The sequence below is a fragment of the Eriocheir sinensis genome, chromosome 19 (genome assembly GCF_024679095.1).
Source record: "Eriocheir sinensis breed Jianghai 21 chromosome 19, ASM2467909v1, whole genome shotgun sequence".
Lineage (NCBI taxonomy): Eukaryota > Metazoa > Arthropoda > Malacostraca > Decapoda > Varunidae > Eriocheir > Eriocheir sinensis.
The window spans coordinates 5,858,931-5,865,266 of record NC_066527.1 but is presented as its reverse complement, the minus strand read 5'-3'; positions in this window follow the sequence as shown (position 1 = coordinate 5,865,266).

Here is a 6,336-nt window from a genome sequence, read left to right as displayed (position 1 = left end):
TCGGTTTTCATTTTACTTAAGAAAGGTCTACAATTTTTATTTCATTTTATTTTCGTTATTTAGATTCGTTCGGCTTTCATTTTACTTAAGAAAGGTCTACAATTTTGATTTCATTTTATTTTATTTACTTAGATTCGTTTGGTTTTCATTTTAGTTCAGAAAGGTCTACAATTTTTATTTCATTTTATTTTATTTACTGAGATTCGTTTGGCTTTCATTTTAGTTCAGAAAGGCCTACAATTTTGATTTCATTTTATTTTATTTACTTAGATTCGTTTGGTTTTCATTTTAGTTCAAAAAGGCCTACAATTTTTATTTCATTTTATTTTATTTACTTAGATCCGTTCGGCTTTAGTCTAACTTAAGAAAGGTCAGCGGAGGCGACGCAGGAGAGACATCGCCGGGAGATATTATTTTAGACGTGATTTTCTCCAAGTCACCCGCCACCGCAACAACCTTCCCGCAAAAAATGAATAATGCAAGAACGATGCAATGTTTTCTTAATAGGACCAGAGATCATCGGGCTATTTTGTTTGTTTTCCCTTTGTTTTTGCCCTTGAGCTGCTTCCTTTGATGTAAGAATTGAAATATAAGTACAAAGTGACCTTGATAACTCATTTCGTTGAGTCATGAGTGAAGTGAACGTCCCCGCGCGAACGTGAACAAAATGCTTAACTTCCTTCTTCTTCCTTCCTTCATTCCTCCCTCCCTCCCTGCCTGCCTTCCTTCCTTCTTTTCTTCCATTCTTTCTCCTCTTCTCTCTCCATTTACGTGAACCAGATGCTTAACTTCCTTCTTCTTCCTTCATTCCTCCCTCCCTCCCTGCCTGCCTTCCTTCTTTACTTCGATTCTTTCTCCTCTTCTCTCTCCATTTACGTGAACCAAATGCTTAACTTCCTTCTTCTTCCTTCATTCCTCCCTCCCTCCCTCCCTGCTTTCCTTCCTTCTTTTCTTTCACTCTTTCTCCTCTTCTCTCTCCATTTACGTGAACCAAATGCTTAACTTCCTTCTTCTTACTTCATTCCTCCCTCCCTCCCTGCGTTCCTTCCTTCTTTTCTTTCACTCTTTCTCCTCTTCTCTCTCCATTTACGTGAACCAAATGCTTAACTTCCTTTTTCTTCCTTCATTCCTCCCTCCCTCCCTGCCTGCCTTCCTTCCTTCTTTACTTCGATTCTTTCTCCTCTTCTCTCTCCATTTACGTGAACCAAATGCTTAACTTCCTTTTTCTTCCTTCATTCCTCCCTCCCTCCCTCCCTGCCTTCCTTCCTTTCTTCTCTTCTTCCATTCTTTCTCCTCTTCTCTCTCCATTTACTTGAACCAAATGCTTAACTTCCTTGTTCTTACTTCATTCCTCCCTCCCTCCCTCCCTGCCTTCCTTCCTTCCTTTTTTTCTTCCATTCTTTCTCCTCTTCTCTCTCCATTTACGTGAACCAAATGCTTAACTTCCTTCTTCTTCCTTCATTCCTCCCTCCCTCCCTGCCTTCCTTCCATCTTTTCTTCCATTCTTTCTCCTCTTCTCTCTTCATTTACGTGAACAAAATGCTTAACTTCCTTTTTCTTTCTTCCTTCCTTCCTCCCTCCCTGCCTTCCTTCCATCTTTTCTTCCATTCCTTCTCCTCTTCTCTCTCCATTTACGTGAACCAAATGCTTAACTACCTTCTTCTTCCTTCATTCCTCCCTCCCTGCCTTCCTTCCTTCCTTCTTTTCTTCCATTCTTTCTCCTCTTCTCTCTCCATTTACGTGAACCAAATACTTAACTTCCTTTTTCTTCCTTCATTCCTCCCTCCCTCCCTGCCTTCCTTCCATCTTTTCTTCCATTCTTTCTCCTCTTCTCTCTCCATTTAAGGTTCATGTCTTAAAACTATCGGTCTCCCATCACGAGTATTTCCAAAGCCACACAGATTAACCAGGTATTCTTCTTCTTCGCCAGCTTATTAGCCCGGGGTCACTGTTTTTGATGAGCCGCCTCCACGTTCCTCTATCGCCTGTCATGTTGGTGTTCAGGGCCTTCTCTCTCATGTCTGCTGCTATCCATCCATTCCTTCCATCTCGTCTTGGGTCTTCCTCTCCTTCTTCTTCCCTGCACTTCCATTTCCAGCATTCTCCTCTCGTCAAATTCTCCATCTCGCCTCAAAACATGCCAGTATACCACCTCAATCTCGCTTCTTGCATCTTCTTCGACACCTCCACCGCCACCTTCACTGTTCCTCTGATTCTTGCATTTCTGATTCTTTCTTCCTAGTCACGCCAGACATCCATTCCAACATCCTCATTTCAGCCACTTCTATCTTCCTCTGACAGATTATTACACGGGTATTATTGGATAGTTTTCCCGTTCATGACGCAGAGGTCGGGTAAAACTATCACTGGGATCACAAAACAGTTCATGGAAAGACCAGCGATTTCCACGAGAGGGATTTTCATGGATAGTTTTCCCGCTCATGATGCAGAGGTCGAGTAAGAATATCCATGAAAAAAAGCCCAGCAACTTCCACGAGAGTGATTTTCATGGATAGTTTTTTCCGCTCATGACGCAGAGGACGGGTAAAACTATCCATGAAAAAAAGCCCAGCAACTTCTACGAGAGGGATTTTCATGGATAGTTTTACCGTTCATGACGCAGAGGTCGGGTAAAACTATCACAAAACAGTTCATGAAAAGCCCAGGAACTTCCACAAGAGAGATTTTCATGGATAGTTTTTTTCCGCTCACGATGCAGAGGTCGGGTAAAACTATCACCACAAAATAGTTCATGCAAGCCCAACAACTTCCACAAGAGGGATTTCCATGGATAGTTTTTTCCGCTCTTGACGGAGAGGACGGGTAAAACTATCACGCAGCATCACAAAACAGTTCATGAAAAGCCCAGGAACTTCCACAAGAGAGATTTTCATGGATAGTTTTTTTCCGCTCACGATGCAGAGGTCGTATAAAACTATCACCACAAAATAGTTCATGCAAGCCCAACAACTTCCACGAGAGGGATTTTCATGGATAGTTTTTTCCGTTCATGACGCAGAGGTCGGGTAAAACTATCACAAGCATCACAAAATAGTTCATGCAAGCCCAACAACATTAATGAGAGGCTTATTCAAACAGGAGAACCAATACGCCGATACGTTAAGCCATCATAGTTTGTGTCTTTGTCTGTCTGTCTGTCTGTTTATAATATTGTTCCAGTCGTTCTTTTGTCTGTTTGTTATACTTCCTGTGTCTCTGTCAGCTATAATATTGTCTGCCTGTCTATCTGTCCATCTGTCTGTGCATCATAATATTTCTGTCTTTAAGGGCACAACTTCTGCTTCGTAAACGGGGAGAAAAGTCACCCATGAAAACTAAGTGAGTCTTCCGTGTGGGTATACAGACATCAATTATCAACTTATCTCTCTCATTTCCTTCTATTTTTGTCTTTCCATTCTACTTCTTTCTTATATTTACCTTCTTTTTCTTTATCTTACTTCCTTTCCTATTCCTTTCTTTCCTTCTCAAATATTACTTTCCTTTTCCTCTTTTATTCTCTTCCTTGTTTCCTTCCTTCCTTCCTTTCTTTTTCTTTATATTATTTCCTTTTCTATTCCTTTCTTTCCTTCTCAAATATTACTTTCCTCTTCCTCTTTTATTCTCTTCCTTGTTTCCTTCCTTCCTTCCTTCCTTTCTTTTTCTTTATCTTACTTCCTTTTCTATTCCTTTCTTTCCTTCTCAAATATGACTTTCCTTTTCCTCTTTTATTCAATACCTTGCTTCCTTCCTTCCCTCTTTCTTTCCTTCTCTTTTTCTTCTTTTTTCTTTCTTTCTTTCTTTTTCTTGATATTACTTCCTTTTCTATTCCTTACTTTCCTTCTCAAATATTACTTTCCTCTTCCTCTTTTCTTCCCTTCCTTGCTTTCATCCTTCCTTCTTTCCTTCTTCTCTTTTTCTTCTTATTTTTTCTTTCATATATTTACCTTCTCTTTCTTTTCCCTTTCACTCCTTCATTCTTTTTCTTTCACGAGGATAGAATATTAATATGTATGTATGTATGTATGTATGTATGTATGTATGTGTGTATGTATGTATGTATGAAGGATAGGATTTTTAAGTCTACGTCTATCTGTAACCTGCTCTTCCATGTAAATATGCTTCCCTGTTCCTTCTTCCAGGTGGGCTAAATGACGGCAGGTGAAGTGTGTGTGTATGTGTGTGTGTGTGTGTGTGTGTGTCTCTCTCTCTCTCTCTCTCTCTCTCTCTCTCTCTCTCTCTCTCTCTCTCTCATTAGGGTAGATTAAAAGATTGATTAGCACCATAAGTTCGCAGAGGAGGAGGAGGAGGAGGAGGAGGAGGGGGAGGAGGAGGAGGAAGAAAAGGGAAGAGAAAGACTGCAATAAACTTTTCTTCCATCGTTAAATGATAAAAAGATAGAAGAAAGAATTTTAAGACGAACATGTGTGTGTGTGTGTGTGTGTGTGTGTGTGTGTGTGTGTGTGTGTGTGTGTCTGGGTAATAATTTTCTCTGCCTTCTCCTCTTTCATCACCTCTTTCCTCTTCCTCCTCCTCCTCCTTTGGCTTCTCTTATTTCTTAATTTCGACAAATCTCATCTTTCCATACTTTTCCCTCCCCCTCTTCCTCTCTCTCTCTCTCTCCCTCCCTCCCTCCCTCCCTCCCTCTCTCTCTCTCTCTCTCTCCATCTCTACCTTGTCCGTCCCCGTCAAAACAAGATGAAGAAAAAGATTAATGGTTTAGTTTGAGCTACCGTGGGAATCTCTCTCTCTCTCTCTCTCTCTCTCTCTCTCTCTCTCTCTCTCTCTCTCTCTCTCTCTCTCTCTCTCTCTCTCTCTCTCATTGCAAACATCAAAGATAATTGACTTCGAGGAAGAGAGAGATTTCTTCCACTTCTTCGAGTGGAGTAACTTTTCTAAACCCTTAAATTCTCTCTCTCTCTCTCTCTCTCTCTCTTGAAGGGCATGGAAGTAAGAAAGGGAAAAAGAAAGTAATAAGGAAAGAATGAAAGAAAGAAGGAAGGAAAGAAAACTGAAAGAAAAAGAAAGAAGAAAAATGAGAATGAATACCAAGAAAGGAAGGAAGGAAGGAAAAAAGAACGAAGGAAATACATAAATAAATAAATAAATAGAAGAAAAAGTAAAAAACAAAAAATAACGAAGCGAAAGAAACGAGAGAAAACGATATAAAAGAATACATAAAAACAAAAATAAAAAGAGAAGGAATAAAAAGAAATTAGAAGAAAGTGGAAAACAAGAGAAATTTGATGAAGGAGGACACAGAGGTAAGTAGATAATGAGGTAATGAGATGAGGAGGGAAGGAGGAGGAAGAAGAGAAAGGGAAGAAAGGAAGGGATGGATGAGAGGGAGAAAAGGAGAAAAAGAAGAAGAGGGGAGGTAAGAAAGCAATAGACGGGAGAGAGAATGAGAAAAGGAGGAGGAAGAAGAGAAGAAAGAAAGGAATAAGAGGGAGAAAATGAAGAAGAGAGGAAGAGAGAAAAGAAGAAGGGAAGGGATGGATGAGAGGGAGAGAAGGAGGAAAGGAAGAAGATGGGAGAAAAGAAAGCGATGGACGGGAGAGAGAATGAGAAAGGGAGGAGGAAGAAGAAGAGAAGAAAGGAAGGAATGAGAGGAAGAGAATGAGGAAGAGAGGAAGAGAGAACGGGAAGAGAGGAACGAATGAGAGGAAGAGAAGGAAGAGAGGAAGAGAAGGAAGGAAGAGAAGGAAGAAGGAAGAGAAGGAAGGAAGGGAAGAGAGGAATGAATCAGAGGGAGAGAATGAGGAAGAAAGGAAGAGAGAAAAGAAGGAAAGTGAGAAAGACGAAAATGAGAAAAAAATAAAGAAAGAAGGGGGCAAGAAAACGGGAAGAAAGGAGGAGAGAAAGAAAAGAGAGGAGGAGAGAAGACAACATATAAGGGAAGAAAATAGAAAAGAAAGACAGAGAAGAAGAAAATTAGATGAGAGAGAGAGAGAGAGAGAGAGAGAGAGAGAGAATCAAATTTTCCTCAATAACAGAAGAATTAGAGAAGAAAAGAGGAAAACAGGAAGAAAAAGAGGGAAGAAAAATAAGAACATAGAAGAGATAAGAAAGAGAGAGAGAAATGGAGAGAGAGAGAAAGAAAAGTGAAGAAAAAAAGGAGGAAAAATAAAAAGAAAATAGGAGAGAAAAGAGAGGGAGAGAGAGAGAGAAAAAAAGAGGACAAAAGAAGTGAAGAAAAAGAGGAAAAGTGAAGAAGGGAAAAAATAAGAAGAAAATAGGAGAAATAAGAGAGAGAGAGAGAGAGAGAGAGAGAGAGAGAGGCGGAGGCGGCACCCACGGCTCTGGTGGTGCAGCGATGCCGGACGACTCACTACCAGA